Source organism: Malaya genurostris, chromosome 3 (assembly GCF_030247185.1).
Source record: "Malaya genurostris strain Urasoe2022 chromosome 3, Malgen_1.1, whole genome shotgun sequence".
NCBI lineage: Eukaryota > Metazoa > Arthropoda > Insecta > Diptera > Culicidae > Malaya > Malaya genurostris.
In genome coordinates, this window is record NC_080572.1 from 170839977 (window position 1) to 170854838 (window position 14862).

Consider the following 14862-nt stretch of genomic DNA (forward strand, 5'->3'; position numbering starts at 1 on the left):
GTGATTTTATTCGCCGTACACTCAGATAAATTTTTTTATAAATTACTAAGTTATAAATGCTTCAACAATGTTTGGTTTACGAAGGCGACAATCAATTTTTCTACATGCTATCATTGATATGTCACCTGAAAGAAATGCATGCTAGTTCTAAATTAAAAAAAAGATTTCGGTTACAAATAGAAAGGGAAGTTCAAAATGTAAAAGAAAGTTCAAATTGCCAATAACCTTTTTGTTGTTTCGAGCAATCTATTTTTTCTCTGTGTATAAGTTGTAGCAAGTTGCGTTTCTCTCTGTATGCTTCAGTCATTGTAGGAAGCTTTCCGTGCGTGGTTGGTTTTGTGCTCGATGTATTTTGGCTGCTGAAGGTTTAATGTATGATGTAAAATCAACATAAAACTACGTTACATGTGCTTTCTCGTGGTGCATTATTGATACTTTTCTATCGTTGACATACATATTGTCGTCTAAATTATAATCTAATGCAGTGAACTTTTATCAATAGAAGGATAGCTAGTGAAAATTCCAAAGTGGTCTCATTTTTTTTAGAAAATGGTGACGAAGTTTGGGCACCTTTAATTTTTATGGGCATGTCGCATACGCGTTGAAGGATAAACGATCAGTTTTCTGGTGTGCAAACAAGATAATATTTGAATGTGTATGTTACTTTTTTGTTTTGAACATTACTTGAAGACGTCCAGCAAGAAGAAACTCGATAATAAAGGGAAACTGTTTTGAAGGTGTCTCCGCATACGGATCAACTTGTCGCTGGGTGTTGCCAACGAGTGAAAAAATTGATAATTTTGGCAATCGCAGTGCTTCGGTGGCAATCAAAATGTATTAAATATGTGGCCGTGAAATGATGAAATCACCTGAAAAAGGAAATAGCTAAAATTATTCAGCATCGAACATGAAGTAGTGTGGTTTTACCTGATGCATCAAAGTGTTTTCGTTGGCTTTTAATGTGGTGTGTGCGTTTGAAGTTTGAAATGAAGTATAAAAAAAAGCTGATTATTCTCGATTTTGTTAGCCAACCTGCGTGAGCTTAAAAAAATCAGGAGAAAAACGAAAAAAATCATTCTGGTTTAGCTTTTGTACGGAAAGAACGCCTAGATTTGATTGTTTATTTGTGGCTCTGTAGATATGTTGTAACCTTCGTAAGTATTTGTAGTTATCGGTGTTTTGATGTATTACACATAAAAATTAAATTCAATAAATTCTACATACCAACTTGTAATCACAAATTTTTTATGGATGCATTTAAATTAGGATCTTTACCAAAATGCTTAAGAAATGGCACACGATGGACACCTTGAAACATGTTTTATGTTTCATTTTCTATCTACAAAATCATTCTACCATGAACCTAGGTTTTTAATCGAATCAATAATGATGGAAACGGGGCTCTGGGCCCGTACTTTTTTAAGGGGTATGGAAATTCGAGATTTTAATTTCCTTTGTTCTTCATTATAACAAAATATGTCCCAGTTTGGCGATTCAATGCATACGGCGCTGGTCTTACAAGCCAGTTGTCATATGTTCGAGCCCCGACCTGTAAGGATTCATAGTGTCAGTAGGATCGTAGTACTAGTCATGCAATGATTCTGTACCCTAAGAATCGGCTGCGAAGTCTGTTGAAACAGAAAGGCCAAATTCCACAAAAGGAATGTAATGTCAAGACTTTGCCTCATAACAAAATATTTCGGATCTCTTCGAAAGGGGTTATGTAAGAGGGTCATGAAATCGAGAAATCTGATCTGTTAGACTCAGCTTCCACTCTAACAAGATTCCTTTAATTGGTTGTAAGTACATTTTTCGCTTTGCACATTCTAATGTCAGCTATCGGCTCGGCTTAGCTTCTCGCGCTCACTCTGATAACTGCTGTAAATCTTTCAATTTGATCGATCCTGTATCCATTTTCATATGACTACCGAATCAGATTTAAGAACATTCTTTTAGTAGGTTCGCGTTCATCACAACTGTCTATTTTTACACTCACTGTGAAAATATACTCTCGAACATAGGCTATTGCTATGCTATTGCATTTTATTCGGATCTTACCTTCGGTTCCCGAGTAACGGGGTAAACTGCTCAAAAAAGAAAAAAAGAAAAAAGTGCATTCGATTTTCTCAAAGATCGCTTGACCAATTTTCAAGCTTCGATTCAATTAAAACCCAAAAAAACCTATTGAAGCATATCCGGATACGACTTCCGGTTTCGGAATTAAAGGCTCATAAGTATAAAATGTTCAATTTCAAGAGCGTGTTTCTGTACACGACACTGAAAAATTGATTTAAATACTGTCAACTTACTTACTCTTACTCTCTCAGTCGTAGACCACGCGGGTCTCTGCTGTATACAGGAGGCGTCTCCATTCAACTCGGTTCATGGCTGTTCGCCGCCAGCCTCGGTAGCTGCGAAGGGTCCGCAGATCGTCCTCAATTTGATCGATCCATCTTGCCCGCTGCACGCCTCTTTCTCTTATACCGGTTGGATCATTATCGACAATCATTTTAACCGGGTTGTTCTCCGACATTCTAACAACATGCCCGGCCCACCGTAACCGCCTGACCTTGGCCGTTTGGACGAGGGTTGGTCCTCCCAGCAACTGGTGCAGTTCATGGTTCATTCGCCTTCTTCACGTACCGTCTTCCATCCGCACTCCGCCGAAGATGGTCCGCAACACCTTCCGTTCAAAAACACCTAGTGCGCGTTGATCCTCCGCAAGGATTGTCCAGGACTCATGACCGTAGAGGATAACCGGTCTAATCAGCGTTTTGTAGATAGTTAATTTCGTACGACGGCGAATTTTGCTCGATCGAAGCGTCCTGCGCAGTCCAAAGTAAGCACGATTTCCTGACAATATGCGTCTCTGAATTTCTCTGCTGGTGTCATTATCGGCAGTCACCAGTGAGCCCAAGTACACGAACTCGTCGACCATTTCGATTTCATCACCACCAATCAGAACTCGTAATGGGTGGCTGACGTTATCTTCTCTCGAGCCCCTGCCTTTCATGTACTTTGTCTTTGACACATTGATGTCTAGTCCGATCCGCTTGGCCTCAGCTTTTAGTCCGATGTACGTATCTTCCATCTTCTCAAAGTTGCGTGCTATAATATCAATATCATCAGCGAAACCAAGTAGCTGGACGGACTTTCTGAAAATCGTGCCACTCGTGTCTATTCTCGCTCTTCTTATCACATCCTCCAAAGCAATGTTGAATAGCAGACAAGAAAGGCCATCACCTTGCCGTAGTCCTCTGCGAGTTTCGAAGGGACTCGAGTTTATCCCCGATACTCGAACAACGCACATCACTCGATCCATCGTAACCTTGACGAATCGTATCAGTTTGTCCGGGAATCCGTAGTCGTGCATGATTTTCCATAGCTGTTCTCGATCGATTGTGTCGTAGGCTGATTTGAAATCGATGAATAAGCGATGTGTGGGCACATTGTATTCGCGGCACTTTTGCAACACCTGGCGGATGGCGAACACTTGGTCCGTGGTAGCGCGTTCGCCCATAAATCCTGCCTGAAATTGTCCCACGAATTCGTTTGCAGTCGGTGAAAGTCGACGGCATAAGATTTGGGAGAGTACCTTGTAGGCGACGTTCAGCAGAGTTATCACACGGTAATTGCAGCATTCCAGCTTATCGCCCTTTTGTAGATGGGACACACGATTCCTTCCATCCATTCTTCCGGTAAAATCTCGTCCTTCCAGATCTTAGTAACGACCCAGTGCAGTGCTTTCACTAGTGCATTACCACCGTGTTTTAGTAGCTCGCTTGGTAGTTGGTCAACGCCAGCGACCTTATTATTTTTCAACCGGCTTACCACCTCCTCCACTTCTTGGAGGTCTGGGACCGGCAGCTGTCCCATCGCTTCGCGAACTCGGTCTTCCTGTTGGCGCTTTTTTCTACGGGATACCGAGTTTAGTCTGTTCCGCGCCTGTCTGTATCGCTCCTCGTTTGCTCTCGTCCGGTGTTGCAGCTTACTCGCCTAAGCTGCATTCTTCTCGGCCACTAACTGTTCACATTCGTCGTCGAACCAGTCGTTCCTTACGTTCGGAGCCGCCGTACCTAGCGTTGCTGATGCAGTGCTACCTATGGCAGAACGGATGTCTCTCCAGCCATCTTCAAGAGTAGCTGCACCAAGCTGCTCTTTCGTTGGTAGTGCCACTGCCAACTGCTGCGCGTAATCTTGGGCTACTCCAACATCCCGGAGCCGCGCGATGTTAAACCGCGACGTTCGGTTTCGACGTTGGGTAGCCACCGTCGAGAGTTTTGAGCGCATGCATACAGCAACCAAGTAGTGGTCCGAATCTATATTCCCACTGCGGTAGGTGCGAACATTGTTGATGTCCGAGAAAAATTTTCCGTCGATCAAAACGTGGTCGATTTGGTTTTCGGTCTGTTGGTCAGGTGATCTCCAGGTGGCTTTGTGGATATTCTTGCGGGGAAAAAAAGGTGCTTCTGACTACCATTCCTCGGGAGGCCACAAAGTTGACACACCGTTGGCCGTTGTTATTCGATGCGGCATGCAGGCTGTTCGGCCCGATTACCGGTCGGTACATTGCCTCCCTTCCTACCTGGGCATTCATGTAACCGATGACAATTTCTACGTCTCTGCGTGGGCAGCCGTCATATGCTTGTTCCAGCTGCACGTAGAACGCTTCTTTCTCGTCATCGGGTCTCCCTTCATGTGGGCAGTGCACGTTGATGATGCTGTAATTGAAAAAACGGCCTTTAATTCTCAACTTACACATCCTAGCATTGATCGGCTGCCACTCAATCACTCGCTGACGCATCTTGCCCAGCACTATAAAGCCAGTTCCAGGGTTGTTACGGTCGCGCGGATTTCGCGGATTTCGCGATTTTCGCGGATTTGGCGCGGTTTCTGCTAAGATTTTGATGCTATGGCGCGGATTTCGCGCGAATTTCAAAAAACATCATTCCACAAAATTCTTTGCAAATTTTTGAAACTTGTGAGTTTTATGAAACCCTAAACAATTAAAGATGGGCGAACGTTTCAGCAATTGGTCGAGTTGACCGAATTTTCCCTTGATAAAACTAAAATTTACTAGAAGGCGGTTCTAGCCAATGTTTACTTCAGTGGACATAATTTCGATTTTATGCTTTTCGATCTCGAGTGATACAAGTTGCTATTTCAACATTTTGCACTCAAGGATATTGATGTCAGATGGAAGATATCGTCTCAGTGATAATACATTCAATAATGCAAAGAACGTAATAAATGGAATGCGATTCTTCAATAATATAGTAACAAATTTTGTGTATGATAAAAATCGAATTCTTAAAGCAAAAATTACACGACATGCCTACGAAGCGAAGTCTGATAATAAAAGAAACGAAGAAGTTCTGGGATTCCATTCGTGGTGATAAGAAAGTGTTCTAATAGTTTGTTTTTTTGCGTTCTGGAATTTGTCCTGAAATATGGAAGAAATCCTATGTGAATAAGGGTATAGTATCCAACTACCTTGGAATTGTTACTTTGTGCGCTGTATCGAAGCTGTTTGAAATTATAGTTCTGGATTTTATAACACATAGTTGCTCTGACTACATATCAGAGACTCAGCTTGGATCCATGCCAAAGCTTTCAACTTCCCCTGCTGCGGTCGACAAAATCAATCATCACATAACGATCTCCAAGTTAAGTAGACTGGGATTAAATGGATAATTTTTTAATTGGCTTCGATCATATCTAACTGGTAATGAAATGATAGTGAAAAAAGGAGCCTGTACAACCTCACCAAGTGCTGTTACATCTGGAGTTCCTCAAGGAAGTCACCTTGGACCGTTCATAATTTTATTGTATCAACGATCTAAATTTTTCGATCAAGTGTAAGAAACTATCGTTCGCTGATGACTTTCGTATTTCATATTTCTAAATGGTTTAAATGCCACTAAATGCTCCGTCGTCTCTTTGTGTAGCAAAAAGTCTGTATTCAAGTTCGACTACAATATGCCACAAACTGTTCTCGAACGCGCATCGTCTGTTAAGGACCTGGGTGTTCTGGAAACCAAGTTAAATTTTAAAGAGCACATAGAGCTTTCAATTGTTACAATTTGACATTCGACATCGTAGTTTTCCTATTTTTTCGGATTCCCTATGTTAGAACTAATTATGGATATAACGAGCCCATTGCTAGCATGTGCTGCATATTTAACAAATGTTTCAATTCTTTCGACTTTCATTTATTACGTAATGTTATCAAGAAATCGTTTCTCATGTTACTGTCTCATTAGATGTAGTTACTATAGAAGCACTAGATTTAAGCAAATGTATCATTTGGATGATTTTGATCTATTGATGCAAAAGATGAGGAGTTTTTATGCCTACTTGAGAACAAGTTTGACAGAAACTAATTCCAGTGAGCTTTTCCCTGATCCAAATAAAAGAATAAAAGATGATTTCCTCCTCAGACATTCAGAGTAAAATCTTTCAGCAGAAGAAGACGCTATTATAATTGAAACTGATATTAAAAAGAGTGAATCAGATCATCCCGATGTGGTTTACCTAAAAATTCTTCTTACCAAGAAGGAAATGTTTGCCGAGCAAAAAAAAGTCGAAACAAAAAAAAATATCTTCGATGAAATCTGTTTCACTTCTTTTAAAATCACAAGTGTAAGCATTTTTATTTTTACTGTAACATTTTCCGTACATCAGAGAGTATTAATTAAGGATCAAGAATAAACCAAGTTAACTTGTGTATTACGTACAATTTATTCAGTACGTTTGTTATAGATTAATAAATGCAGTGCAACGAGTTTCTTAAAGTAACTTGCAGGATTGAGTTTCAAACAATTTTTTTTAACAATAATTTATTCTCAAATGAATGTTAAACCTGACATTTTGTATGATATTTCAGCTTTGAACAATTTCTCACCAACGTTTGATGGAAAATTGCTTACATTTTATGAATATAGATTTTAATTCCCTTATAAAAAAGTTGGCATCACTGCTTCAAATCATTTGTATTAGATTGCGCTACACAAAATAAGCAAAACTAAATATTTTCTGTTAAAAAAGTAGTTTTCCGGAAAAATAAATAGTTTTACGACAACATGCCATTTCCATTGCCTCTCGCATGTTAAATTAAAGGTTCCTATTTTACGGGTTCACTTGTAGAAGCTACGAAAAAAAATTTTGCAAGAGGAAATCCATATAGGAATGTGTTTGTTGCTAATCAAATGTGTCAGTGGAAGTAAGCTGAAACTGAGATAATTTTTCTCGAGCAGTTTTAAGGAAAACCGAAGAGTTCTAGACTAAGACACTTTTCTTGAATTGCAATTTTAAGTAGAATGAACTGATTGGTTTATTTTTCAACCATATGGAAGATTTATTGATTAAAATCAGTAAAAGAAGCGCCGGAATTTGTTTTTACGCACATATTGTTGACATTACTCATACGCTTGCAAAAAGTCTTGCTCCTTAACTAAGGGCATCGAAAAAGATGAAGAATAAAAATGAAATCGTTTTCGTTGGGTTTTTCGAAGTGACGTGCTGTATGCGGACTTATTTATTGTGTTCATATGACAAACTTATGCAGATTTTTAAATTATATTTAAGTGAATTTTCAAGTACTGCGTAAAGTATCACCTGCATAAAAATAGTTGTCTAACGCTTCGCTCGAATATCGCGCGTTTCAGTTTTCAACTTCGCGCGGATTTCGCGCGTTTTAGTGTTCGACTTCGCGCGGATTTCGCGCGTTTTGATTTTGAAATTTTTCGTAACAACCCTGCAGTTCCCAGCTCGTTCGTTGTGCCACAGCTTTGGTAGAAGGTAGCCGCTCGATGACCGCCTTTCCACACCTTCTGTCACATCCAACAAAGCTCCTGCAGCGCTACGACGTCGAAGCTGCGAGGATTTAGTTCGTCGTATATTATCCTGTCGCAGCCTGCGAAACCTAGCGACTTGCAATTCCATGTTCCAAGTTTCCAATCGTAGTCCTTATTTCGACGCGTGCCGAATGTTCCGGGTCGTATTCTCTCCTGTATTAATCGTAATAGATGTTTTACGGGCGGCTTATTAGGCCTACGCCAACCCCCTGTCTCGCCGGAGGATCATCGTGCTTGCTCTGTTTAACGTCCCAACTAGCACTAGGACGATCCCGTTGGTGGGGTTGCCACCTTGGATTTAGCTGGACGGGATGCAGCATTTCACACTCAGCCACTGGATACCAGAACAGACGCTGTTTGAAGCCGCTCCTAACATGGAGTACAGACGCTCCGACATCCTCCAAAGAGGACCTCCTAGTTATTGTTAAAAAAACAGGTGGATTTTAGAAAATTGTTGGAATATTTTTCAAATAATTTTTTGATTCGCTGGGCGTTAGCACAACCTTGAGACAGATTGAATGATACTATCGCGGTCCCAGGGCTTGTCTGTATCCTTACTCAATGGAGAAGAATGCACACTAATGGTGCCATGGGTAATGTCTGACAAGAAAAGAAAACAATACACAGAATGAGAGCAGTAAAATGGATATGTTCATCTTTCTGAGTGTGCCAAACTTGTCAGGCATTGTCCATGCTACAACAAATACTACACTTTGATCTAAGGAAGAGAAGTGATCTACTAATCAAATTTGATCTCTTTATATGATCACCGAATCGTGTACTCTTTGTTACCTCTTGGAACCGCAAATGAAGTGGATAACAGCGCCCGAAACATCCGCACATAATTGTTTAGTTGCTTGTTGAAAGTAGCTCTCTCTTAGATTACATTGTAGTATGCTTGGCGCTTTCTCAGACATTCGACACTTTTACTTAGATCCAAACTAATGATTCACTCACTAATCAATCATCACTCATATTCTACTATGCAAAACATATATTTATTTCCTCTTCCAAGATTATAGATTAAGTACACCATCAAGCCATATTTAGTAAGTATAATTTCTATTAAATATCTTCTTTAAATATTTCAACAACGAATTTACACATGGTGAAAGGATTCCTGGCCGCCAGTGTTCAGTTGGTCAACATAGACTAGTTCGTCTGACGAAGAATTGAGATTGTATATCCTGGATCCATAAATGGGCCCGGTTTAGAATCTGCGCTATTCAACTGCCCGACCGGTAAACCCAGAAAAAAATTTCAAATAATTTTTTGATTCAATGTTATGAAAATAGAAAATAAAACCAAATTATCTTTGAGTTGATCGATTTAAAAGTTTCATTTTTGAAATAAATTAAAAATAACAGTGTTTTCACAGTGCCTAAATTCTCCATATAATCCCAATTGAAACATCGCCAAAGACACCAAATCCATCGGCTCAACCGTTTTCGCGATATATGTTTACGAAAACTTCAATGAAGTTTTTGCTTTGGTCAAAACTAAGGCTAATGTCAAATTTAAGAACTGATTATGTAAGCGTATGCAATATGTATTTAAGCCAAATAAAAAATATCAAAATTAAATTTATTATAAAACAAGTCGTGATTTTCAGTGGAATCGCCCTAACTTAGAGTTAACTAGCGTTTGAAAGATTGAGTATCTTGAGTAATTCAGTTCAAAGCAATCACTAAATTTGAAAAAAAAATCATTTGGACTGTTAGTGTTTTCACAGCTATCTAAGCTTTCGAGTATTTTCCCAAAGAAAATCTGTTTTAATTTACTTAGTGGTGTATTGGACATTTTGAATAACTGTTTCCAAAACCGCAATCGGGAGACTGTCGAAATTGCAGTAAGTTTTTAGGGCCATTAAATAGCCAGGCCTACAAGTTCGAATAATTTTACAATCTGATTCGAAAATTTCATACTTTTTTGTGTCGTCAGCTATATTCAGACATTTTTATCTTTCTTTATGCTGTATTTACCTTAGCACCGTATTCAACAAAAATCACACACCAGTAACAGACATTCGTCCCTGTGCCGTGATTCTGTTTTCTTCAAAACGGTTGAAAACTCGGACTCATGTGTGCTTGCTGCCGATAGCCTCGCTCATGTTTTCAAAATCAAGATCCAGTGTTGGTTTTCGTTTTCTTTATCGCTTGTACGAAATCAAACATCACACACAGCATGTTTCATCCGTAGAGGCTATGTTGTGTTTTCTTCTTTCGCATGTACAGTCTGTTACATAAGAGCGTGGTCACGATTACTCGCGATCGGTAAAGTAATGATATTTTTTTTAACACAGAGGAACACTACTTTGATACAATGCGAGAATAAATTAGCTGACAATTGTTTATAATTTGATTTCAGCATTTTTCCAAAATAAGTACCGCGTACGCTTCGGAACAGTTTTTTTGTGCTCGCACAGGTCCCCAAATGACCCAAGCTGTCGCGGCGAAATACATGAAAAAGTCGAAACAGTTTGTGAGTAACAGATCGGCTGAAAAGTTCGTATCGTTTCTATGAGAAGGCGCCACTAGAATTAAATCCATACCATTTTCAGTTAGTACCAACCTTCAAAAGATACGTGTATAAATTTGACAGCTGTCTGATTATTAGTTTGTGAGATATTGCATTTTGAGTGAAGCTACTTTTGTTATTGTGAAAAAAAATGGAAAAAAAGGAATTTCGTGTGTTGATGAAACACTACTTTTTGATGAAAAAAAGTGCCGCCGATACCAAAAAATGGCTTGATGAGTGTTATCCAGACTCTGCACCGGGCGAAGCAACAATTCGTAAGTGGTTTGCAAAATTTCGCACTGGTCATATGAGCACCGAAGACGATGAACGCAGTCGACGTCCAAAAGAGGCTGTTACCGATGAAAACGTGAAAAAAATCCACAAAATGATTTTCAATGACCGTAAAGTGAAGTTGATCGAGATAGCTGACACCCTAAAGATATCAAAGGAACGTGTTGGACATATTATTCACGAATATTTGGATATGAGAAAGCTTTGTGCAAAATGGGTGCCGCGTGAGCTCACAATCACAATGTCACAAGTCGATGAAAACCATGCTGAAATTGAACGAATTGGACTTCGAATTGCTCCCTCATCCACCGTATTCTCCAGATTTGGTCCCCAGTGACTTTTTCCTGTTCTCAGACCTCAAGAGAATGCTCGCTGGTAAAAAATTTAGAAGCAATGAAGAGGTAATCGCTGAAACTGAGGCCTATTTTGAGGCAAAGGACAAATCGTACTACAAAAATGGTATCGAAAAGTTGGAAGATCGCTATAATCGCTGTATCGCCTCTGATGGCAATTATGTTGAATAATCACCCTCATTCTTGTTTACGTCCGTATCCGCAATACGACGAACGGGTACTTTCGAACGTGGTTTCGATTCGTCAGTTTAATGTTGCGAATCAACCGTTCGAACACATTGAAAAACGTTTAACCGATCTCTAACAAAATTATTTTTGAATCTAAAGGTGATTTGTAATCAAATCATAAATTTGTGTTTTGCATAAATCATTTAGAAAGCATAGCAATATAGTAAAACGCTGTTTTTTCTGGGAAGCCTTTGAATATATGCGAGGTTCAAAGTTTTTACGCATCAATTTTGCATCTATTAAGTACTTTATGGAAAATACGCCATGGGTAAACATGCTTTATTTTATATCAAATGCATGATTTTACCAATGAAATAAATATGTAGGCTATCGAAAACATGACAAAATTGCAAGAAAAATGCAACATATTTTTCGCAGATAATACTGATCGGACTTTTACTTTGCACGAAGTTTAATTTGAAAATTTCATTTACCGACTTGAATAAAATTGGTCCTGAGTACGATATTTATTTATTATGTAGCATTCGCCACTTCCTTGATGCTTGGAATCTTCCTTAAAAAACTACCTGCGCTACCGATCCTTCTTTTGCACAGGAATCGCGTACGTACACGTTCGAGTGAAAACAAGAATGGCTTGTTCGCATTCGTTCGAAAGCATGTGTTCGTCGTATGGTCGATACGGACGTAAGCAAACATGATGATACAAAATCAGTGAAAAAACAAGTCAAATAACAAATGATATCAAAGATTTTTATTTACAACTCAAATCTGTACCAGAACTGATAGTTTAAAGTTGGATGGGCGTTGTTTTTATGCATGTACGATGTTTAAAAGTGTGATTGATTCGAACGTAAACGGGAATACGAATTTGCTATACCTTCGAACGTATCGCATACGGCCGTAAACAAGAATGAGGCTGAATAAAAACGAATTTTGGCAAAAAAATGTGTGTTTCTATTAAACGATACGAACTTTTCAGCCGAACTGTTAAGTGGGTGAATCGTTTTAAAGAGGTGAAAAATGTCGACAACTTTCCAAATCGCGGCTCTGTTGGTGTATTGTCGGAAAAAGACGAAATTGACCAAAAAAGGTTTAAATATATCGTACGGAACTGTTCACAGACATTTGATCGCAAATGATTCGCAATTTCGGAGTACTTTGTAAAAACCAATGTTGAGTGAAAAACATGTACAAAAACGTCTTGAATCGGCACAGGAGCAAAATGGTGAGGTGACCTTCGATTGGCCCTCTCAGTCGCCCGATGCCAATCCAATTGAGAACGTTTGGGCTCAAATGAAGAAGGAGCTTGGGAAAACCCGACCACACAATTTGAAACAGCTTGTTCGCCGAATTCACAAATTTTAAGGTCGTTTTCAGAAGAATACGCGCAAAATCTCGCTCAAAGTATGCCTCGAAGGTGTCAAGCCATTATTAACAATAACATACTGTATGTACTGGTGCACTTTATAAGACGGTTTGAAATGTTGACACTCATCACCTTGTAATTCAGGAACGGGATGTCAGATCCGGATGAAATTCGGAAGTTATATAAGACCTTTTTTGTTAAAATCGGTCAAACCATCGCTGAGAAAAATGAGTTCGCTCCATTTCAGAGTTTGTGACCACTATTTCCAGTGCTTGCGGCACCGGAAGCCGGGAACTGGTACAACCGGAACGGATACTTTCGGCCATCAACTGACAAGGCCTTTCCATTGGAACTGATTTGAGCCCACAGTAATCCCATTTTTCCGTGTTTTGCATCACTGCTCTTTCATAATTGCTTGAAATGTGCAACACTCTTTATCTCCGAAAGCGGAAGTCGGATCCAGATGAATTTCAGAAGGTTTATATAGGATCATCTGACCATTCATTTGAATCTAAGTTTGTGAAAATCGGTCACGCCATCCCTGAGAAAAGTGAGTTAGTAATTTGAAATTGTAATATTACTCTAATCACCATGTAATTCCGAAACCGGAAGTCTGATCAAGACGAAATTCAGGAATTTTCGTTGTGATCATAAGACTTTTCATTTGAATCTAATTTTGTGTAAATCGGTTCAGTTAGTGCACAAATTTTCATTTGTTTGCTTATTTTACCCCATAATTCCAGAACCGGAGGTCAGATCCACACAAAATTCTCAGTGTGGCAAGTGACCGGGAAAACCGGGAAAAAGTTGGAAATTTGAATTCACCGGGAAAAATCGGAATTTTAGCGAAAAACCAGGAAAAATATTACTTGCTCAAATATGAACAACAGTTTTTAGCATCATGTTTTTTTTCAACAAGAGGAGACAATACCTATTTTGGCGTTTGAGCGAGATGTTCAGTAATAATTGAAATTAAGTAATTGTTGAAACATCGTAATTGTTGAAACATCTTATTGTCCCATAGAGGGTCTATGTTGAACATTACATTGGAAATTGGGCAAACACCCCATATCTCGTCCAACGATAAGGGCTTAACAGCAGTTTTAATGATTGAGCATCGGAGCTTTCTTAGTTGTTATCAATAAGAGCACAATGAAAGCTCATTTTGAAAAATAGAGATAATTTGGATGCTTCTGTTGGATTTTTATTATGTTGTAGAAGTATTTAACACACTTGCAAAATGGATTGCAAAATTTCAAGGGAAAATTTTTAATAAAATTCTTAAAAATTCTTAGGAGCCTTCATTTGTTCTAAATTTGCTAATGATTGCCATTATTTCATCATAATTTGATTCAATAATATCATCTTAAGATAATGCTTGTGTTATGCTCATATTTCTGTGAGATGTCAATAAGACTCACAAAATCGGAAAAATTGTCAACTTTGATCTTATCCACCGTCTGCAGGGAGTATTTAAGTTTCTTCTTTGAGAGCTAAAACTGCTTTCTGAGGACCAATATAGAGTCTTAGAAAGATTTAGAATATGGATTGATTTGTTCAGTGAATCTATGTTTAATTTTCTTTCAAAGGTCCTTAACTATTCCATAGTAGGATCACAAGACCATAATATTGATGCGGATGGAGGAGAATAGAGTTTAGTTTAAGCTTTAAGAACTGATGAACTACTAACTTAAATAATGTAATGATAAAAATCAAGGATGACTTTTATCGTATCAAAGAACGCTCTCTAGAAACTCTTCACAGGATTCAGTGCCATCAAAGAGAGACGGATATCATCGCAGCAACAAAAAACCGGTATGGTTCATTTAACATAGAAGAGACACCAGTACGAGAGCGAATTTCTCTCGATGACCTGTCTGAGAATCAAAGGTTAGCACACTGCTGTGAGGATTCTCTCTGAAGCAACAAACGATCGCGTATTCTCGTTTCGCGATCCGATTCTATATGTGCAGTTGATAACTGCGATAGAATGATTTTACTATTGCTGCTTATTCTAACTGTGTGCATATAACCTTTGTATAAGTTGTGTCTATGAAAATGTATGTGAATGCTCCACACGAGGGTTTTGAAATATTGCAACCTAGTATGAGAATCATCAAGTCGAATCATGGATTCGATTTTCTGTGATAATTGTCGACTTGCGATTCTCTCTTGGTGAATTCCTCACAGCACCGATCATTATCAGACTGTAATATTTTTTAAGGGCCGTGAAATACTCAGAGTATGAAGTGGAGCGAAGAAATGTAGAAAAATTCTCTCACGGTTCATG

General features: G+C 38.8%; 1 protein-coding gene across 4 annotated transcripts in view; it reads left to right on the plus strand.

Moving 5' to 3' along the window:
* Nucleotides 1-315: 315 nt before the first annotated feature.
* Nucleotides 316-14862, plus strand: part of LOC131439043 (palmitoyltransferase app) — a 60676-nt gene continuing 46129 nt past the window's right edge. For 3 of the 4 annotated variants that reach the window (XM_058609566.1, XM_058609568.1, XM_058609567.1), the window contains exon 1: nt 316-1154. The gene's annotated coding sequence lies outside the window, so the exon portion shown is untranslated. The remainder of the gene's footprint in view (nt 1155-14862) is intronic. The other variant, XM_058609565.1, reaches the window with a different exon arrangement.